The 10,398-nt window shown below is 40.9% G+C and overlaps 1 protein-coding gene across 1 annotated transcript in view; it reads right to left on the bottom strand.

Annotated features, from left to right (window-relative positions):
* Positions 1-7,552: 7,552 nt before the first annotated feature.
* DDX18 (DEAD-box helicase 18) overlaps positions 7,553-10,398 on the bottom strand; it is a 13,552-nt gene continuing 10,706 nt past the window's right edge. Inside the window, exon 15 of the transcript XR_003573809.1 lies at positions 7,553-7,563. The gene's annotated coding sequence lies outside the window, so the exon portion shown is untranslated. The remainder of the gene's footprint in view (positions 7,564-10,398) is intronic.

Genomic DNA, 10,398 nt, shown 5'->3' on the forward strand with positions numbered 1-10,398 from the left:
CCGCCCCGGGGGCGGTGGCGGAGCCGCTCCGTGAGGGGTGGCGGCTCCGCCGGGTTCGCCCCGCGGTCCCCGCGAGGTGGCCGGACACCCCCTCCTCACAAAATCACAGAATCGTCAGGGTGGGAATGAACCTCAGATCACCCAGTCCAAACCACCCTGCCAAGGAGGGTCACCTGGAGCGGAGGACGCAGGAACGCGGCCAGGTGGGTTTGGAATGTCTCCAGAGAGGGAGACTCCACAACCCCCCTGGGCAGCTGTTCCGGGGCTCTGCCACCCTCAACGTGAAGAAGCCCTTCCTCGTGTTGAGGTGAAACTTCTTTTGTTTTAATTTAAGGCCATTTGCTCCTCGTCCTGTCGCTGGGCACCACCAGAGTCTGGCACTGTCCTCTTGGAGCTCACCTCTGGGATATTTATGTGCATTAAAGAGATCCCCTCTCAGTCTCCTCCAGTCTAAAGAGACCCAGCTCCCGCAGTCTCTCCTCATAAGAGAGATGCTCCAGACCTCTCATCATCTGTATGGCCTCTGCTGAACCCTCTTCGGTAGCTCCTTGTCTTGTCCTGAGGAGCCCAGATCTGCTCACAGCACTGCAGGTGTTCACTAGGGCTGAGCAGACAGTAGAATTCTCTGTGTCCCCACAGCCTGTGCAGTGACAAGACCCCCCCCTTCTCCCCACAGCCCCCATGAGGTGACAGAACATCCCCTCCTCCAACTACCCCCAAACTCAAGGTGTTTCAGAAATTATTTTAAACCCATTACACAAACTTTTAAAAAGTCTGTAATAGCAGTTAACAATGTGGTAGCATAAAGGAGATATAGTGATTAGATTTGTCACTTCCTGAGTAATAAATCATAGAATATGCAATTGCAGAATGGTTTGGGTTGGAAGGGACCTTAAAGATCATCTCGTTCCAACCCCCTGCCATGGGCAGGGACACCTTCCTCCAGACCAGGTTGCTCAGAGACCCATCTAACCTGGCCATGAACATTTCCAGGAACGGGGCATCCACAGCTTCTCTGGTAACCTGTTCCAGTGCCTCACCACCCTCAGTAAATCATAGAATCACTAAGAGTGGAAAGATCTTTAAGATCATCAGTTACCCTTGGTGTAGTTGTAGTAGTGTGACAGGATCATATAGCAACCTGGGTGTTATATCTAAAGTGTGTTTAAAGAATTATATCTAAGGTATTTGGAAGTTATCCTTTATCCCAGCCTGCTTTAATTCCTGGGGTCCTTTACAACCCGCTACCAGCATTTCCACCCTCTCTGTTTCCCCATAGTCTGTGATCAGGACTACTCCAATGTGAGTTGGTAGAAAAAAATTGGCTCTCTTTCCTTACCATGTGCTGTTGAGAGATATCCAAAGGGATTTGAAGAAGTTGAGCATCCTTAAATAAGGCCAAATAAGGTCAGTGAAGTTTGTTTCCTTGCAATTCCTACATCACAAACTGTAGTGGGGCAGAGTTTGGGGCAGGAGATTGGCTGCGCATTGTTGAGGTAGAGAAGGAGTATTTCCTGGGTCAGAATGGTCCTGTCTACATGAATGCTGCTCAGATCAATGTTCTTCATTTGCATTCATGTTCACTGAAGAAACAGCACCATCTGACAAAACACAAACCTCTCATAGCACCACTGTGTTACCTGCAGCAAGCAGGATCCAGCTCTTGCTACTCAGGGGTCCCCAACTTCAGAATGTGGAACAGTGATAAAATATTGCAGAAATGAAGGGCAATGACTGTAGTCAGAATAACCAGGCTGTTTTGTTGGTTAACTTTTGGATGCCACTTCACTCACCAGATGAACAATAAAGCAAATAAATCCTTTTTCAGGCCCTTAATGCAAACATGATTTCAGCTGCTCTTTTCTACAGTAATTCTGACTCGTGTTCCAGTGTAAGCCAGCAGCAAAGAGAAGACCATCTGCATCACTTACCAGCTTTTATTAAGAGGAGAAAAGGACTTCTGAGTGCTGAATGTGCTTCCTTTGCTTTGAGCTTCCAACAGGCAGAATCTGACAGAGCTTATCATAATACTGCTGCAAGTTAAGTCTAAAGCAGCACCTGGGACAGCTAGACACTGCTAAAAATTTGTCAGGGTTGGCAGGCAGCACTTGCCTGCTTCACAACCAGCTTTGCATGCTTTGCCTTATATTGCTCCTTTCTCATTTGTGTCTCGCTTTGTTAATTAATGCCACTTTTAAAATGTCAGTGAAAGGATTACTGAGCAACACTTTGTTCATTTAAAAGGCAGCCAAACATGAAAGCAGGCAGGGAAACAAGCAGATAAAAAAGCCTTTCAACTTCTAAATGCTTCAACAGTTGTCAGTCCAATTCTGTGAACTTAAGGACTAAAAGGATGTTGTCACAGTTTGAATTAACTTGGCTATTAGAGAAAGACTGCATAAAAAAAATGAGACTTAGACTAACTGCAAAAGTTTCGTGTTTATAGATCCAAATGGGCCAGGATATAATCTTTTGGTTCTTGTTCCTGCAGGAAATGAGGTGGTGTTTTTCTTGTATGGGGATCCTTCTTCGGTGGGTTGCAGGCTATTCCTACTCTTGGACATACAAGCGGATTACTGTTTTCAACCCTTTTGTTGAAAGCAGCCCAGATGATCTCAAAATCTTCCTTTCCTAGAAGCCGTGTGTCCCATCCCTCTCCTCCTATTTATTATGTGTACATTACGTGCCACATCCTGAGAGTTACATTTCAGTTCACACATTGAATGCATTGAAATCTCCCACTTTTTCCTCCCTCTTGGCTGAAATAACCCAGTCCTATAATACAGAGGCTTGAATAAAGTCTCCAAGGGGTTTATTTTTTCTCGATAATTACTCCACTGCTGTCTTGTCCTGTGACTGCAAAGGCTTAGCACTCCTGAAAGATTGCTATGGCAACACTTTACAATGTCTCAGAAACCAGGGTATACTTTGAAAAAGAGAAGAGGGAATTATAAAAAAAATCATGTATTGACTTATTCTAAATAGCAGGTAGACAAATACAAATTGCATGACATGATAGAATAAATAGATTAAAAGAAGCCACCAAGAAAGCAAAAAACCAAAACTAAAACATTTTTCTTCTACTGAAACTAAAGGAGGACCTACTTTACTTTTATGCACAATTACAGTATGATAAGCTGCTGCCATGTCCAAGTGAACTGAAAAAAAATGGAAACCCTTTGTTTCATTCACTGATACTTTTCAATGACTTTAGAAACTAGTTTGAATCTTCATAGTTTCTTTTTTTTTCACTGGAGTATGACAGTGTGTAACCAACCATTTCATTGCTCTTAAAATAAGCAAACAAATATGTGACTAAGGGCTTGGAGCTGGGTGATAGAATTAACAGTGAACACCAAGCCACGTCATCTTTCCATCTGGATGTTTGGTACTTTGTGGGCTGGGAAGTCTGTGGGATGCAAAACAAAAAAGGGTGGAAAATAGTAATCTGCTTGTAAGTATTAGAGGAAAAAAACTTTACATCTTTTGTGTCCAGTTCTGGGCCCCTCAGTTAAAGAAAGACACTGAGTTGCTGGAGCAGGCCCAGAGAAGAGCAACGAGGCTGGTGAAGGGACTCGAGCACAAGTCCTATGAGGAGAGGCTGAGGGAGCTGGGGTTGTTTAGTCTGGAGAAGAGGAGGCTGAGGGGTGACCTCATCACTCTCTTCAACTATCTGAAAGGAGATTGTAGCCTGGTGGGGGTTGGTCTCTTCTCCCAGGCAATCAGCAATAGGACAAGGGGACATGGGCTTAAGCTCTGCCAGGGGAGGTTTAGGTTGGATATTAGGAAGAAATTCTTTTCAGAGAGGGTAATCAGGCATTGGAATGGGTTTCCCAGGGAAGTGGTGGATTCTCCGTCCCTAGAGGCTTTTAAAAAGAGACTGGATGTGGCACTGGGTGCCACAGTCTAGTAACGACGGTGGTAGAGGATCAAGGGTGTGACTTGATGATCTCAGAGGTCCTTTCCAACCTGGCTGATTCTATGATTCTTCCTTTGCATCTGTTCTCACTTTTCCCTGTGTACCTGAGAACTGCTGGGAAAAGGACTTGTGACAGAGGTGAGGAATTGCAAAAGGTATTTCTTTGTCCTTATCACTTTACCATCACCTGCAGAACCCTCTCTTGAAGTGAATCTCCCCAGACTCAGTCTTGTCATAATCTTTTTTTTTCCCTGTCAGTCTGGAAGTCCTTAATTTGGCTTAACCCTCCCTGCATCCTCATAATTCCTGTCCAAGCTCCCCTTTGCTCAGTTGTGCTAAGGAAGTGTTTCTCCTGACCAGGCAGCAGCTGCCCAGGCCAGCTTCGTTACAGCACCCTGTTTCCAAGCACTTCCAAAAACAGAATGCTGCTTAGGAACAGCTTTGGAGGAGGATGATTCATCCAGATAACAGAATTTCAACTCATTATGTGAAGTGATGCTGTATTTTTATAGCAAATATATAAAATTTAATGTTACATTTTTCAGAAGTTGGTTTTTATGTGTTAGAGATAGAGGTAGATTATTTTTAGACCATTATAAAGGGACTGCAGTGAACTGATTTATTTTCCATTTTTGTTTTAGATTGAAAAGTCCCATGAAAGCTTCTAGTAGATGCAGTTTTATCACATTCTCCTCTGTTCTCTGCTAGCTCTTTAATAGAAAACCAGCCTCCTTTGTAAAGCATTTTCCAGAAAACTCAGTTACATAAATGCTGCCAATAATCTGATAAATATCTAGAAAATTTCAGCTCAAGAGAAAACCAAACTTCCAAATCCTTTTTGACAGCTGGTTCCATACTTCTATGATTGAAAATGTGAGAGAGAATCTAGATGTCACATAAATGATGCCTCATAATGATTTCATTAATAATAATGAGCAAGTCCTTGACAGAAGAATTTCCATTCAAATATCAGATTTATGTAGCCTATGAGGATGTGAGAGACTAAAACAAGATTTCAAACACAAGGGGTAGTCAGCAAAGATCTGTATCCTGGCATGAATTAGGTTTGCCCAGGAGTATGTATGAGATAATGGGCCCTGGTACTGCTAAGGCTAGCACATGGATAAAAAAGGGAGTTTTTATTTTTGCTGACATTATTCTTTTCTCCTGTTAGAGTGGCCACATAAAAACCCCTCAACTAATAAACTATAAGAGGGTAAATATGATTTGCTTGACCTTGAATATTGTAGCTTCTGCTACTGATAGAATTCTTGAGGAGGAGCTGGAATTTATCTTTTTTTAATTATTATTTTACTGTGTATTAAACATGGGCTTTCCATGGGTGGATCTTAATATATTAAAGTGTCAGATTCAAAGTTATTTAGGAATCCACATCCAGTGAACTCCAGTTCAATTGGCATCCAAGAAAGCTGCAGTGTCCAGATGCCTTTTGATTCTTGTTCTAGCTCACTTCAAATCTGTGCAACTCGTTCCACATTTGTCTTAAGTTTGGTAGAAACACCCTTTTTTCCTTGGACAAAATGTTCACAAACATTCCTCATATGGGCCACCTATTACCACTAAATTAACTCTACTGCCATCATAACATGGAGTGAATCTAAAGCAAGGCCTTTGTATGAATTTACCATCAGTACACGTCTGGGCCAGGTGTGTGTGTGTTTTATTTCTCTGTGCAATACTTTTGAATAGACAAGTTTTATGCCCGTACTCAAATTTTGCTAATTTTTATTCTGCCACAATTAAAGAGAGGAATGCAAAGATATCAGTTAATACAATTCCTATAAAAACATCAAGTTGCTTTATGGTGGGGGTGGTTTGGTTTGGTTTTTTTAGTAATGTCATTTTAGGTTTATATTTATGTCCTCAAATCACATTTTGTAGGTACTAGTGTTACTATGTACTTTCATAAATTTTTTTCTCTGGTCTCTTAATAACAATGACAGAAAGGTGCCAGGCAGAACTTGCCCCTCCTCTGTTCTCCCATACAGAAAGTGCTTTAAATCAGAAGTGATGACATACCAGGAACATTTATCCAGAGACTCAACAACTCCTGCAAATTCACATGGTCTGTCAGGCCCTGTGAGTGAACATCTAGGCTCAGTTCTGAGAGTAACACATCTGGTATTCCTGTAATTCTCAACAGTCACAGGTGATTGCAACCACTCTAAGAGGAGCTCAGGCACCCCTGGGTGGTTCAACATTTTGAGCTGACAGCCAAAATAGAGTTTGGAAGTTTTGGTAACATTATACAAGATTTTGCAGAGCCTGTGTTTTTGTTTGTTTGGTTGTTTTTTTTTTAAAATTCTGACCAACTGGGAAAAAATAGCAAATGGTTATGTTTTTCAGTGTTGCAGCTTACAAAAGCGTTTAGGAAGATGGACTGCTACTGAAGAGTATGGCAGGTTTGGATTTTTCTTTTTTTTCTTTTTTTTTTTTTTAAGTGAATGCAGTTCTTAAGCTGGATGACACAGATATAGCAAAGTAAATGTGTTTCTAGACAGCACCCCGATTTTCCATTTGTCTTCCCTTCTCTTAGTGGCATCTTTCCTCTACCTCTTCTCACAACTCCATATCAAAAGTTTATCGTGGTGGCTGAGAAAAAAAAAATGTAATCTCTTCCCCACATGGCTGTGCAATAAAGAGATTTGACAGAAGCAACATCATGGTATTTATGACTTTGATTGAAGAAAGCAGATTTTTTAGAAGCTAAGAGCATTCCAGTTCAGGAGGCTGGATTCCTATTGTCAGGGCTCAACATCACCTATAAATCTAAAAGCATTGGAAAACCAAAAGCATCAAAAAGAGTTGCATGAATTCTCCTGTCAAGCCAAGCAGCTAAAATCCTGAGAAAACCAAGCTGGTAGAGCAAAAGTCAAGAGCAGTGACAGAGTTAATTCTTTATGCCCAGCCCCTTGCTTCTAGGCTTCTTTCAGCATTAATTTACTTCGAATAAAACCCAGCCCCACCAACCAACCCACCTTTCAAGGGCTAATAAGTGGCTTTTCTAATTGTTGGGTTTTTAGGTCTCTGTAAAATCCCTTCTAAGTTTGGGGAGTGTGTGTGTGTGAACTAACTGGAAAACTCTCTCCTAAACAGGACTGAGGTAGAACTACAAGCAAAAGTCATGGATCTGTGCTGTATCCTGTCAGCACCCTGCCTTCCTTCAGTGAGACCTCTACTAAAATATTATTTTTTAAAAAATCACATGGCCCTTTTCATTCTTCCTTGTGAGAGCTTGCTTCCCCTGAGCCTCAGATCACTGGCTTGAAAGGAAATAATTTCAGTATCTAAAGCTTTGGTAGCTTACTTAAATTGAGTCATCAACTCATACATCAAACAAAAAGGCTAATTATTGCCAAAACATAAACACACTTTTTATTTACAACAGACCTCAGTAGATAGTATCTTACCCAGTCCTCAAGCATTCTTGCTCAACACCAGCAATAAATGTGCCCTCTACTTGTGACATTCATCCTAAAAATTTGATGGCAACACTTTATGACTGGTCTCGTGCTTGTCCATAACCCATTATGGCAAAGGAAACTCGTACCATGACAAGATCTTTCATGATTATGAGCAGTAGCTCAGCAATGGAACTCTCCTTTATGGGCCTGTTCCAAGAACTGTCAAAAAAAACCCCTCCAGTTCAAGCTGGACAGTTTTGATCACCCCCTTAAGTGGTTTAAAGAGTCCAATTTCTTTGTCAAGGTTCTCAGAGAAAGGAGGCGATTTCTCAAGGCACACAATATTAGTCCCCAGCCTATCGGTCACTGTTATGAGACAAGCCTTGAGAGTCTGAGGGCTGAGGTCTATTAACTGCTCACAAGATTGATAACAGGGGAAGTTGCAAAGGAAACGTTGGATTTCCAATCAGCTTGACAATGTTTTACAGTTCTTGCAATACCCTACAGTAGAACAGATGCTGCCCCATACATATTTCATCAGAAACTATTTGTCATTTCTGACTTCATAAACAAAGCAAAAGGTAATTGCATCTGCACAAGCCAGGAAGTTTTTCTCTTTTAATTCCCACTTAGTCTCAGCTTGTGAATTTCTCTGCTGCTTGATCAGGAAATTAGAGCAGACTGTAGTTACCACAGGCTGTGCAGCCACCATGCATATATAATATTTAAGTAAGAGTGTTAACTTTTTTTTTTAGGGTAAGCTAGTACTGCTCTAGTGCAATAGTATCCAGTTTTTTCATCTCCTAAGTAAGATTGTTTCAAAAGTTTCTTTGTATTAGGGTCTATAAGAACATGCAACCCAAATATCCTAGGGAGGAATTGTGCAGGCTCATGCCAAAGCCCTGTTTTGTCAGCGTTTCCCATGTATCAGACAGTACCTCAGCTCTCCCAAAAATAAAATTATGTGGACGTAGAGGTTTTCAAACTGTTGGGGAAGCAGTCAGTCTGCTGTTCCCAAAACGACTGACAGATATAAGTAGTTCTCCACAGTGCAGGCTTTTGCCTACACAGGGAAGTGGAAGGAATTTTGATGTATTTTCAAGCCCAACCAGTTCTGGCTCTGCAGCAGCACATGGTCAGACAGGTGGCCACTGACTGGGCCCAACATCTTAGATCTTTTCCTGCTCCAAACAAATATTCCACACTGCCACAGCCAGACTGCTTTTCCCCACATCACCACACTCTGATCTTCACAGTGGTTTACTAAAGCTTTGCTTACATCTCTTTCCAAGTAATTAATTTTGCAGTTCATCTAATGAGTCCCTCAGCGTCTCTTTTGCTATAATGTTAAGCTGATTCCCATGCTGTGACTGCACAGCTGGCAGGTATAGACAGAAGCTTTAAACTGTATGAGGCTGGAGGTCTCAGAGGTAACTCCTAAAATGTGCCACTAAAAACCAGGCATGACAACTATTTTACATCTTTTATAAATATATAAGAAACCCCATAATCAAAGATTAGAACTCAATGAGACAGGCATCTTGTTCTTAGCATTTCTTACCCTTCAGAGCAGATTTTGCCACTTCAGTGCAACCCCAGAAGCATGAGACATTCAAATCCATGTAAAAAAATCATTCTACTGAAATGTTTTGACATATCAGAAGCTCTTAAGATCTGATCAATGTTAATTAAGAATCGTGAAAAGTCCAAGTCTACAGCCAGAAATGGAGAAGCAGGCAATGCTCAGTTCTGAATGGTGGAAGCACTGGCAAAAGAATGGTGATACTATTTTTCCCCCGCCCCCCCCCGTCAAAAGAATTATCTACTTGAAGGATGAAAAGAAAGTTCACTTTTTTTTTTTGGCAATACTTCAATGTTCATAGTTTTAAATCTGACATGCTACTTCAGCAGACCTAAGAAACAACGTTCCTGTTTATACTGGAATAACTACTTATGCTTTTGTATTTGTAACTGGTCCTGAGTTACATTTTAAATGTTAATTAAAAGCTGGTTTACTGTAATCACACGGGGCCCAGATTTCTGGATTCTGTGACATTTGTCTTTCCCTGTCTTGACATATGAACACTTTTTAGACACTTGCCCACCACCACTGTAGCCTCGTATAAGCAGTTACCTGCTGCAACAATAGCAGAGATGAAAATATGTTACTCTACTTTTGCCCAACTTGTCTATTCTTTTTGCATTCTCCACATTTCTTTGTTTGCAATGTGTATTCCAGCCTCCTCCACTTCAGTCTTTTATATTCCTCCTTCAAAATACCTTTCTAGTGTATCTATACCCCATTTCACTTTTTCCCTTATTGAGTCTCTCCACACCCTCAGTCCTGTGGCAGCACCTTTGACTTTGCCCACCACTGATCTGATACACTAAGACTTAAAAGCAATTCACTTCTGTAATTTACAAGATAAAACTGCCAACATTCTCTGCATCAAGGTTATGAAGTATCTTAAGAAAACAGTATCTGGGTCAAGCACAATTTATGTAACCTCCTTTTCTTAATTTTCTTTGCATATTCATAAGAGTACACTAGACGTCACTAGATGGATAATTTCAGATTTAAAGTGAACATGAAGGAAAACCAAACACTGCACTAGAATGTTACCATTATGTCACAACACTAAAAAAGTATTATGCATGTCCCAGAAGTGGTGTAAGAGATTATTTATTATTTTGGACACTGTACTTGTTATAAAGATACCATGTCTGAAATTAATCACAAGCTCATACAGCCTTAGTTATTCATCCATATGCTCTGTTCTAAAGGAATCTTCCTATGTTCTTCAGCATATTTGATGGCCAGAGCAGAGTTCTGTAGCACTAAAATCCCTTGCAAAGATTCATGTGAGAAAACCCTTTTCATCTCACGCTGTAATATCCTTATGTTGACCACTCCAACAATTTTCAGGGGTGTGCATAGAAAAAAGGGTAAATGTAAAGAAAATTCTTCTATAAAACCTAAAAGTAATTTTTCTTTCTTTAATAAAAACCTCAGTAGTACTGAGTTAAGGTCAATAGGTTAAATGATCTTCTTCC

Source organism: Empidonax traillii, unplaced genomic scaffold (assembly GCF_003031625.1).
Source record: "Empidonax traillii isolate 1590-97213 ecotype Southwest subspecies unplaced genomic scaffold, ASM303162v1 scaffold1326:size130416, whole genome shotgun sequence".
In the NCBI taxonomy this organism is placed as follows: domain Eukaryota; kingdom Metazoa; phylum Chordata; class Aves; order Passeriformes; family Tyrannidae; genus Empidonax; species Empidonax traillii.